The sequence below is a fragment of the Rutidosis leptorrhynchoides genome, chromosome 8 (assembly GCF_046630445.1).
Source record: "Rutidosis leptorrhynchoides isolate AG116_Rl617_1_P2 chromosome 8, CSIRO_AGI_Rlap_v1, whole genome shotgun sequence".
Classification (NCBI taxonomy): Eukaryota; Viridiplantae; Streptophyta; class Magnoliopsida; order Asterales; family Asteraceae; genus Rutidosis; species Rutidosis leptorrhynchoides.
The window spans coordinates 163,475,078-163,488,007 of NC_092340.1; the positions used below are offsets into that span (position 1 = coordinate 163,475,078).

Genomic DNA, 12,930 nt, shown 5'->3' on the forward strand with positions numbered 1-12,930 from the left:
ATAATATATAATATATCTTAGTATGATATATATACAGTTAAATGTCATTACAATGATAATCGTTACATATATGTCTCGTTTCGAAATCATTAAGTTAGTAGTCTTATTTTTACATATGTATTTCATTGTTAATACACTTAATAATATATTTACTTATCATTTAACATAATTAACCAAGTGTATCAATATCTTAATATGATTCATATGTACCTAGTAAGACGTTGTTATAACGATAATCGTTATATATATCGTTTTCGAGTTTCTTAGATTAATAGTCTCATTTTTATGTATATAACTCATTGTTAAAATACCTAATGAGATACATACTTATAATAAAATCATGTTAACTATATATATAACCATATATATGTCATCGTATAGTTTTTAAAAGTTTTATCGTTCGTGAATCACCGGTCAACTTGGGTGGTCAATTGTCTATATGAAACCTATTTCAATTAATCAAGTCTTAACAAGTTTGATTGCTTAACATGTTGTAAACACTTAATCATGTAAATAACAATTTCATTTAATATATATATAAACATGAAAAAGTTCGGGTCACTACAAAACTCACAGTTTTTTCGAGTTTGGCCCGGACCGGACCGAAACCCGGAATAATTATAATATATGGACCAAGGACCGGACCAAATATTCTTGGGTATTTCGGTTTCGGTTCGGTTCCCCCTCAATTCTCGGTTCTTTTCGGTTCTACCCGGACCGTGCACACCCCTAAATATGAGAATAGAATATATAATATAAATATATAAGTGTGTGATAATATTAACCGTCTTCTTTCGCGGACTAAATTTCGTACTCCGTTGTTAAACAGTGGCGAATAAAAGTATTCGGAAAAATCCCAAATTTTTAAATTAACTATATTTATTTATTTTGGTCATTATGGTATAAAATTCGATCATTAACTATTTAAAATTATTAAACAAAAATTAACTCACTGTCCACTCCCGATCCCAGATAAAATATAAAAAAAAAATTTAAACTTAATAAATAGTTACTAAATACATATTGAATAAGCCTATAAATTATATACTCATTTTCGAATCACCGCTTATTTTAAAATCATATAAGTTCGTATTAAACTTGTTTAATATTCATCAAATGACAATTGAGTGTTACTATCGTTTACTAAATAGATTCAAAATAACGAAATACATATTTAATATACTTTATATATATATATATAAATATGTTTTAAATATTAATTATCATAATATCATATTTTTACTTTATTTTACAAAATTAATTTTTAATACAACATATAATATTTCAAATTATATTTTCAATTATTATTTATATATATATATATATATATATATATATACCCACATATCTATTTACAATTATTTGTTCGTGAATCGTCGAAACCGGTCGAGATTAAATGAATGAAATAAAACAGTTCAAAAATTTTGAGACTCAGGATAACAGACTTGACTTATCGTGTCAAAAATATGAAATCGTATCAAGAGTTCGATTTAAAATTAGTCGAAATTTTCCGGGTCATCACAACCGTAAACCGAACCGAGTTTCACGGTTTGGAGATTTTCAAACCGACGACCGGCCGCCAGTATTTAAAACCGGACCGAACCAACTAAATCGATATGGTCCGGCCGATTTTCGCGGTTTGGCGGTTTTTTGAACACCCCTAACAGATCATCATGCATTCTTCTCAATCTTTGAGGTGTTAGCTACCTACAAACAAATCATTCATCTATTAGCTTTAAACATTCACGTTATTAAAATTTATAATATCAACACCTTAACAAGGACATACTTTGATGAAAGGACATGGTCTTGCTCTTCAAGAGAGTTATGATATTCGGCTAGATCATGGTTAAAATAGTAGTAACTTGCATTAGTTCCTTTAAGCAAAGTTGTCCTGAAACACAATAAAAAATGAGTTATGATAACCTGTACTTGTACTGTTTTTAAAGGGAGATTAGTTTGGGAATCTTACTTTGGTAATAACTTGCCCATGATGATGTGACTGCGATGATTACAGGTTTGTCGCTGTTGTTGTAGCTATCCATGTCGAAATTCGTGGCTTGTTTGTCCCATAGTACGAATGGGATAAGCTCATTCCCGTAATTCGATACTAAATGTACTCAATCAGCAAAGTAACGTAATGGTCTGCCACCGGCCAACAAACCTAACGACAGAAAGTCCTGTCACGTAACTGATTTCTATGTGAATTGTTTTACCTTATATTACTAATCGTATTCTTGAAGATAATCTTTATTACTACTTTTACCATCTTTTAAACCATTGTTCAAATACTTCAAAATTCTAACTTAAATTCATACTAAAATGTTCACCAACTTTGACTGTGACCAAATTTTGACCAATTAAATCTGATTTTGATCTAGTGATCCGCATTGTCCGATTAATCAGAGAGATTTTGACAATAAAGCACACCAGTTGAGTCCACTAAGTACAACATAAAATAAAAGGAAGCTGAAAGTTAGTCTACTCTACAGTAACTAATATGTAAATTTATAAGTTCTAACTATAAATTGTAGTATGCATCAAACCAGGGGCGGAAGATAGTATGTGATAGGAGGGTGGCTGCCCCACCTAGGATCTCATTTGTAGTTATAAGTTTATACGACTTTTTTTAGACAAAATATATACGATTTTTTTTGTGTCTTGATGGTCTTGCCCCCTCTACTAAAAAGTTTCCACCAGTTCTTCAAACAGAATTATAATTTGCTTCAAACATTGTTTAAAACTTACATTACTTTACATAACTAACAATTATAAGCTAACTAGCCTCCAAACATCGTTTAAAACGTGTGTATGTATATATATATATATATATATATATATATATATATATATATATATATATATATATATATATATATATATAGGGGCAGGATCAATGGGGAAGAAACCAATCGGGGGGAGGCGGGGGGAAGCAAAAAAAAAATCGTTTTTTTTTTGAATTTTTTTTTTCCGGCATCAAGATCACACGAAAATATGAACATTTAGAAGAGACACTTCGTGATGAATGTTATTATTTAGGCGGGAAAACGATCGACAAAAATTACATTCAATATAATATTGTTCTTGAAGAATATGAACGTTTTTTTTCATGTTTTGTGAAGTAAAATTTAGCCCGATTTAGAGTTTAGGGTTTAAGGTTTGGTGTTTTGGGTTTATTACATAAACCCAAAACACCAAACCCTAAACCCTAAACTATAAACCGTTCGTGTTAAAAACTCAATTTAAATTCTAAATCTAAACCCTAGATCTAAACCCTAAACCATAAATTTCTAAACCCTAATATCTAAACCCTAATATCTAAACCCCAATAGCTAAAACCTCGAAATACACCTCGAAAAACACGATAATTGTTATATATTACTTCTTCGAGCGTTTTTCCGCCAAAATAAAAACATTTATCACAAAGTGTCTCTACTAAATGTTCATATTTTCATCTCATCTATAATGTTCGTGAACAAAGTTTTTTCAAAAAACGAAAAAAAAAAAAAAAGTTTTTGCTTCTCCCGCTTCCCCCCGAATGGTTACTTCCCTCTTGATCCTACCACTATATATATATATATATATATATATATATATATATATATATATATATATATATATATGTGTGTGTGTGTGTATGTGTATATATATATGTGTGTGTACACACACACACACACACACACACACACATATATATATATATATATATATATATATATATATATATATATATATATATATATATATATATAAACCTTTTTGATATATATGAATATATATGTATATATGTATATATATGTCGATATATAAACCTTTTTGATGAATGGTAAAAATACCTTGGATGATGGTGACGTTATTGAGTTTCGAAAACCTAATCCGCATACTGTTGCCTTCATTTCCTACAAGAGAGCATCTAGCAACAATAACTAATGAACCTAATAAATAGAAGTAAAATGTGCAAAAAACGTTATGCTTGAGTCAAAAAGCCAACCTTTACGACCTTGTCATTTTTATTTGTCATTTCGTGTCTCCTGGTAGTTTTTCAACATACATAGAATTTCTTCCAATCTTTTCAACAGTAGTAGAAGCCATCCCAGAGAAGCAACTGCGAAAAACTCATAATCAGTAAGTAATAAGCGAATTAAAATATGAAACGAAATTAACAACAAACTCAGACGGATTAAATCGATGCACGCCACCTAAAAGGAATGTTTCAGTGTTTGTTTGTTCTACAGTTATTTTCCACAAAGAATCATATGACATCAAGAGTTTTTTTTTTTTTTTTTTGTGTCACAAGCATACCACTCTTGAAATTGGGCATCCTTGTGTCTAAGATCACACACTTTAGTAACTGTGTTTCTTTATAGGTTTATTAACAATGGATGATAAACCATGTACAATAGCTGGAAAATTAATTACCCAAAGAAACGACAACAAATAAGCAAATTCTTATGCAGACATGACAATTGGTTAATTTTGGTTGTAGAATGAAATTGTGGAACATCTATGTTGAAGCATAAAATAAGAAGCCAGTTAATAAAAAATCAAGAACATGCTACAGAAGAATAAGAAAAATTAATAATTTTTTTTTTGTATGATGGAGTTGCTCGAGACGCACCGGTAGAAGGTTGTTTAGAGGGACTATTGTCAACTAGTTCGACAAAATTGACAAACAGTGAATAAATTTGAAAACAAATTTGAAAAATTCGACATGTTAACTGTAGGTTACAAAGTATACGTTTTTTCTTTTTAAAAAAAGTTATATGAAAACACACATTAAGATAAGAAGATTATAACTTAAGAGCATAGAGCACAATAATACAAGATTAAATTAGCTACTATACAATACAAATTATCATATACCAATGTGAATATCTAATATTAGTGATTCAATTTCAATTTGTATCAACTACTTTGACAATACAAATTATCATTACCAATATAACTAATAGACAAAATTTGTCTTATTAGTTATGAATAGGACTATTTATTTTTTTACTTTTCACAAACTTAATCCCCTAACTTTCATTAAAATACAAATCGAACAAATCACTTTATACCTATATTTTAAATGATTATTTATCTCATCACTAACACCAAAAATATTGAATAATAACACCCAACATGCTTTACCGACTTGTACACTGCGCTAAAACAATAGAACCCACATAGGCCACCATTGTGCAAATTTTTTTTTCAACGATAAAAGAAGCAACTTTCGTAAAAGGAACAACCCTTCAATGCTACCAAAAGATGTCGAAAAACATTCTTTTTTACAAAATAGATCAACTAACTTTTTTTTAAAAAAAAACACCCGAACGCTAAAAGAAGCAAATTTAACAAAAGGAACAAACCTTCAATGTTAGATGCCGAAAAAAATTCTTTTTTACAAAATAGATCAAGACTTTTTTTTAAACTCGCATTCAAAACGGAGCTCCCGGAGCGAAGCGAGTGCTTCACAACTAGTTACAACAATTATTTAAAACTAAGGCTATGTACTAGATTTGTTGAACAAAAAAGGGCAGTTGTAAATTTACAATAAAAAGATTGTATTGGTCAAGTGCTTATGGTTTTAAAAAGTTCAACATAATGTAAAATCAGTTTAGAAGAAAATATCTATTAGTCATTAGTCATTACATTACAGTTTAATCTAAAAATGGTTTGTTAGGAATAAAAAACATAGGCACTTGGAACAACAACTAGCACCGATAATAGGCTATTAAAAACTCAAAGGAACATGTGAACACTTTCTAAAACTCAATGTAACAATTTCTTCTCTTCATCTTACCAAATTCTCAAGATTTCCTCAAAACCCATTTTTGTCGTCTAATATTTCAACAAAACTACTTCAAATCAAGTATATACACTAATTTGAAAGTCAAACACCCCATAATCAATCAATTGACATTGTAAATTTACACACTCTAATATTAATAGTTAGGGGGATGATTCTCACACACTGTTTTTTGATCCTCACACACCCTTTTACCCTATTATTAGGGAGGAGTTCAAGTAAATTGGTGTGTGAGGATCAAAAACAGTGTGTGAGAATCATCCCCCTAATAGTTATGCTAACATGTGATTAACTGTCATAAAATCACAACAAATCTGACTAATACAAGGTAGAAAAAATTGAAACAAAACATAAAGCAGATAATTTATGTACTAAATCCACAAATTAATAATGAAACCACCCTATTCAAATACAACTTCATGATTTTAAGTTTTTAAAATTTAAAAAATCAAAATCAGTGAAATACATGTTGAAAATCAAACCTGATATGGGCAACGTTCCCAATCTATCTTGATGATTAAGTAGTCAATTGGGTTAGTTTTATTTACATGTAAGTGTTGAAAAGATATTTTATGGCACCGAAAATTACAGCGGCACACAAGATCTTGATAAACCTGTTACTTCCACTTTCTAATAGATATGGCGCAGTTGTGCCTCTTGCTTATCCTGTTTGCAACCGTCGGTATTTGTGAGATTAGGGATAAAAGGCTATGGATGAGAAAATTAGGGATAAAAGGTCGTGGTTCAAACTGAGAATAGATAATTTGGGTTTGAAGATTTTTATTTTGGGATTGAAAATTTTGGGGATAAGAAGCGGGCTTCTCCAATTTCTTCCGCGGTATATTCAAATTTTTGTATTTTTAATATATTTTTGACAATTGATTGATGATTTTGTGAATTGTTACATTTTATATAAAACTAATTTGTATTCCGACTTTTAATATTTGTGAGTACCTCTATAAAGTCACTTAACATCACACATATTAAGATCCATATTGTAAGTGTCATATAAAATCAACTGAAATACATTTTTAATGAATTAGTTTCTTAAGTTTAAGTTGTTTACTAACAATAAATTTGAATACCTTTTATTTGAAGTGATGCGTTAGTTTAAGTGACACAAATACATGTCATTATTGTATTGAATCATATACTCCATAATATTTATAGTTAGGAATGGAAATGGATTGAATTTTTTTGTAAGGCAACATTTTTATTGAAATATATAAACGAATACAAACACGCCAAGAAACAAACACGCGAAAGAAACAAAACATGAAATATATACAAAAGGCCCACGACCAAACTATGATGCTAAGATGACATCCCGTAATGGAGCAAACCTAAGAGAGGAAGGTTTAGGGAGATCGGAGCCATGTATGCCAATCAATCGACATTGTTTTACACCTTTTCGCGACCCAATCGAAGCTTTTAAGTTGAATCTCGTTTACCCCAGTCCACCCGAAGCCCCGTAAATACTTGATATGACTTTGACCCACAAAGAGTTGGTTTCGAATTTAAACCTCCACCACCATTTGCCAATCAAAGCCATATTTTTGGTTTCCAATGGGTTTCCATGGAAATGGATTGAATATGAATTTGTTGATGTAATATATATATATATATATATATATATATATATATATATATATATATATATACACTAGTGTGTTCTTGGCCAATGCACGGCCCGTGAAATGAAAGCTCAACAAATATGGCTAACTAATGTGGATATCAAACCAAACCTCGTGAATTGTCAGCAATTTTGCCCAGTTAACATAATTTACAATGGTCTTGTGATTAATAAGCTACTTCTAAAAATAGAAAGACCACCAGTAATAAAACTACATAGATCTGTTGGCCAAAAGATTTCATTATGAAGACTTTGGATCAGGCTGCCTCCAAAAAGAAGACCTTCACAAGACCGTACCCTACATGATCAAAACACGTGGTGTGTTAATGCCACAAGGTGGATTCACATAGTATTTGTATGAAGCAGCTTATAAAGTTGACTATATCAAACTCAATGAAGGCTTTGTTTTCTTTGTCGGGACGTCCCTAGTCAGCCTGGTGGGAGCTTGTTTCTTCCCAAAGAAGGTGTTGAGGGACCTGATGGGGTAATAGATGGCACATATTCGGCTTCCCCGTCCCTTGTAGTCAGGTTGGTAGTGGACGCAGCTGCAGACGCACGAGGTGGCGTTAATGTGGAGGTTGATTTATGTCTTAAGACAGTCACCTTCACCTCGGTATAAAGATACATACTACACGTCATGAGTTGCTGAGAATTAGTGTTTGACAATGAATGCAACAACAATAAATGATTCGAGTTTTGTGTTCGCCTTTCTTTCAAGAATAAGATGGTGAGTCTCTCCCATCCTAAAAAAAGTCACCAAATTTTGTTAAGTAGTGATGATGATGATTGTACACTGTTGCATCCTCATATCCTTAGGGGGGAAAAGCACACTATTTATTCTGAATTCATAAAAGTAAAACCAAGACATTGTTAACGGAGATTAGACATGAGGTGTAGATATACGATAATAAAATATGTTTTACCTGAAGGCTGAATCGTAGGTTCAGTTGTAGCATTGAAGCGTTGGTAGTAGACTCGGATTGTTTATGTTGTGATCTCCAACTTCATTCCTTGAGTTAGCGTCAATAATAAGTAGAAATTAACATCAATCACGCAATCAAAATAAGAGATAAACCGTAACTAATTTATCAATCATATAGCCTGAAAAAATGCTAATTAGTATACCTTAGGTTGGGTCATCAAACTTGTTGCTTCTATACATCTGATAAATAAATCAACCCTTATAAACTTCATAACACATTTAGCAACTTAATATACATATATGAATCCACATAATTAAAAACCAATTTTTGGTATTTAGTTCAGTTTGAAACAACCGAAACTACATATAAAACACTCGTACAACCTCATTATATTTCTATGCATCTATGTCTATTCACACGTACTAAATCGATAAGATGTAATTAGTTTCAGCAATGATTTCTTACACTTTCACAAGTAGCAGACCCACGTGTGCATTTCATCTACCAAATTTGTGATGGGTTACCCTCGATATTTCTAACTTCCTCGTGAGAATGTGCAATACTAACTCTTTCTTTCACAGGTTACTCGTATGTTAAATAAATTTGTAAGTTGTATAGTTGAACCTTTTAACACCCTTGGAAGTTGTAAATACTACCCACTACAAACCATATATATCAAAATTCTCCAAGTGACATATCTCCAGCGTAGTCCCTTAAATCAAAATTGATATCGTATCGGTTCACAAAACATGATTCAGCTCGATCATAAGCTCCAAAAGTTATATTCAGTTAAGTATTAAACTAAAATCTGCAAAACGCATTAAAATAAGGTGAAGCCAAAGTAAATTCTAAGATTTACCCAGCATCATCAAGATGCAAGCAAGCTTTGTCACTAATACCTATACTTATGTAGTTAAAAAACATAGAGCCAAATGAAAAAGTTAGTTCATGATATGCTAATAAAATTCTAATAACAAAATTAAAACACTTGATTTATGAAAGAAAGAAAAACACTTATCAGGAGAAGCTTCGTTAAATTTCTTAGCTAATCATTACCTTGATAAACCCAAAAGAGGCATAAGAAAAATCGAAATCAAATTCACAAAAAGCCAAATAGTAAGTATTATTATGTGTAGCCAAAATCAAAACCCTAACCATACAGTACGTCAACATCGATGTGGAGCAATAAACCTAAAAAGAGCATAAGCAACACGGATTAGTGACCTCGATATCGAAATCGAGTTTACAAAAGCCAAATATATTTTGTAAAGTCAAAATTGAAACGCTAACTATATTAACACAACTTCGATGCTATGAAGGTGAATCTGTTTAGAAGATAAATAGAGGTGCAAAAAATAATAAAGAAAAAAAAGAATAGCGAAGGTACCTATGGAAGGTTACAGTGAAATCGATGAAGATGGGAAGACCTAATTTTTTGTGGTGTATATCTGTTGTAGAAGCTAGCTGTCATTACAAAATAAGAAGTACGTCGCCTTCAATGCTTTAGCGGTTTAAGCAGGTGGTGGAGGTGTAACCCGAAAGAAATTGGTGACCCGAACCAGTTCTTTGTTCAGCCATTTAGAAGTTACCGCGTGGCACAAGAAGAATAATGGTCGGTGTAAAACCTCTTTATGTATAGTAATGATATATATATATATATATATATATATATATATATATATATATATATATATATATATATGGAACCAATCGAGGGATAAGTAACTTTAGCGGTACAAACTGGATAATGTTATAAAAGTAATAATTGGATGATAATTTTATTATTATTATAGATATTGCATAGTATATTTTATTTTGAGTATAAATAGGTGTGTTGAGTTAGAGTTTATTGTATGTATTTTTTGGTTAACAAAAAACACTCTCTCTCTCTCTCTCTAGATTCCAAATGCCACCAAACTCTCATTGTACATTTTTCTATAAATAAAAAACCAATTACTCATACCTTTTGTTCAACCTTTGTTTTCTCCGTTTTACAGTATCTCTATCTCTATATACCTTCTACAGTCAAGAACCACTAAAGGTAGTTATAAGCCTACTGAATTATAACACGTTATCAGCACGATTATCTCAACATTTATACTAAATATGGTTGGCTCTGCCACCTAACTAATATATGGTCGGTTATACCACCTAAATGATATATGGTCGACACTGTCGCCTAATTTACATTTATGTTATCTAACATTTATTTATGTATACTAACATTTACAGTTATGTTCACTAACATTTATATTTATGTTATTTAAGTTATATATGGTCGGTTATACCACCTGAATTATATTTTCTGTAATCTAACTCTTATTAACTTCACTAACATTTATATTTATGTTAATAAGACCTCATGATTGTACGCAACACGTCATTTGACAACACGGTACTTTATGTACGCAACACGTCATTTGACAACACGGTACCATGGGTCGAGATTAATTCCGATCAATACGAATACGACGGGGTCTTTATATGTTATCTAACATTTATGATTACTTATGCAATTAATCATTATTTATTTCATGCATACTAATGTTTATTCTTAAATTTATAATCTTAAAAGTTAAAATAAAAAAAAAGTAGTTTGTATTTTTATTAAAAGTAAATCTTAAAAGTTAAAATAGAAAAAGTAGTTTGTATTTTTATTAAAAGTAAATCTTAAAAGTTAAAATAAAAAAAAGTAGCTTGTATTTTTATTAAAAGTAAATCTTAAAAGTTAAAATAGAAAAAATAGTTTGTATTTTTATTAAAAGTAAATCTTAAAAGTTAAAATAAAAAAAGTAGTTTGTATTTTTATTAAAAGTAAATCTTAAAAGTTAAAATAAGAAAAATAGTTTGTATTTTTATTAAAAGTAAATCTTAAAGGTTAAAATAAGAAAAATATATTATAATAATATATATTATAACTTAATATATATTATAATAATATCATTAATAATATAATATAATATGAACCTATATTCCCTTATGATTTTATTATTTGTAATCATACCATTATTCCTTTGTTTACTACTTATGAATCTAAACTAATTCTAATTGCATGTTGTTATTTATCTACGAAAAAAAAAATATTATGATTATGATTATGATTATGATTTATGTTGTTCATCTTTCTGAAAATAGAAAATGTCAAACTTATCAAAGCTTGAGTTTGATGCCTTAGACGTATCGGGAACAAACTACACATCATGGGTTATGGACGTAGAAATAAATCTTGGATCATTGGGTATTCTAGAAACTTTAAAAGAAAATAATACTTGTTCCGATCAAGATAAATTAAAATCAATTGCTTTTATTCGCAAACATATTGATACCACCTTAAAACATATGTTTCTCACTATCAAAGATCCACATGTTTTATGGGAAAGTATCAAGAGTAGATTCGATAATCAAAAGGAAATATTACTTCCAGCTGCGAGGGAAGAATGGAGAAATCTAAGGTTCCAAGATTTCAAAAAGGTAAGTGAATACAGCTCGGCCATGTTCAAGATCCGTTCAAAGCTTCAATTCTGTGGTCAAGAAATAAGTGATGCTGATATGATGGAGAAAACTTTCTCCACAATGCATTCTGCAAATATAACTGTGCAAGAAAATTTAAGATTGCAGAATTATAAAACTTTTTCCAAACTTCAAACTTATCTCTTAGTTGCAGAAGTTAATAAAGAATTACTGATGAAAAATCAAGAATCTCGTCCTACCGGTGCGCTAGCATTTCCTGAAGCTAATGTTATTAACAACAATAATAATAATAATAATAATAAAAGAAGAAATGCACATGGACGAGGGCGTGGAAGAGGTCGTAGCCATATTGGCCAAAACCATCATCATGGAAATTACCATAACAATAATAAAAATCATAACTATGTTCGAAATCACCCTTATGGTAATGGTCGTGGTGGTGGTAGTGGTCGTGGTGGTCGTGGTCGTGGACAAAGAAATAATAATCCACAAAATTATAAAATCCAAACACCATACAATCCCACAAATCACAATGTTGAAGAAGGCTCTTCAAAGAATTTTGAAGATTCTTGTTACCGATGTGGTAAAATTGGCCACTGGTCTAAAAACTGCCGAACAAATCAGCATTCTGTTAATCGGTATCAAGAATCCCTAAAGGGAAAAGGAAAAGAAGCAAATATTGTGGATGACCTTGATACAAAAATCACTGAGCCAACTTGTGACTACTTTAATGAATAAATTTCTAATATCTATATATATATATATATATAGATATCCTATTATATGTTCTCGTTAAATAAATGGTTGTAGATTTTCAATCTACACCATATCTAGTTTACTACATATTTCCTTATTATGTGCTATCGTTTGTAACATGTTTTGAATGTAATATATTGATGAATTATATACTCATTATTTGTTTCTCATATTTTTTTTTTGAAGTTCATGATGTATACTGCTGGAGTAAAAAATCAGTCAAATGGTGGAGATATTTGTATTGCAGACAGTGGTGCCACTCACACCATACTCAAATCTAAAAAATATTTCACAGACTTGAAAGCAACGGAAGGAACTATACATACTATATCAGGTCCTGTGGACTTAATAAA

The 12,930-nt window shown here is 30.4% G+C and overlaps 2 long non-coding RNA genes across 4 annotated transcripts; both read right to left on the reverse strand.

Annotated features, from left to right (window-relative positions):
* Nucleotides 1-1,419: 1,419 nt before the first annotated feature.
* Nucleotides 1,420-6,571, reverse strand: LOC139861080 (uncharacterized). Its single transcript, XR_011763649.1, has 4 exons — nt 6,277-6,571; nt 1,973-2,164; nt 1,790-1,894; nt 1,420-1,707 (listed from the first exon to the last, which is right to left on the reverse strand). It is a non-coding gene; the product is annotated as an uncharacterized lncRNA (long non-coding RNA).
* Nucleotides 6,572-7,495: 924 nt separating this feature from the next.
* On the reverse strand, nt 7,496-9,812 carry LOC139862211 (uncharacterized). Of its 3 annotated transcripts, none has more exons than XR_011764091.1 (4): nt 9,738-9,812; nt 8,553-9,158; nt 8,351-8,437; nt 7,496-8,266 (listed from the first exon to the last, which is right to left on the reverse strand). It is a non-coding gene; the product is annotated as an uncharacterized lncRNA (long non-coding RNA). The 3 variants fall into 3 exon arrangements; XR_011764090.1 differs by lacking the exon at nt 9,738-9,812 and adding an exon at nt 9,407-9,731; XR_011764089.1 differs by lacking the exon at nt 9,738-9,812 and having other exon boundaries at nt 7,498-8,266; nt 8,553-9,731.
* Between the last annotated feature and the right edge of the window lie 3,118 nt (nt 9,813-12,930).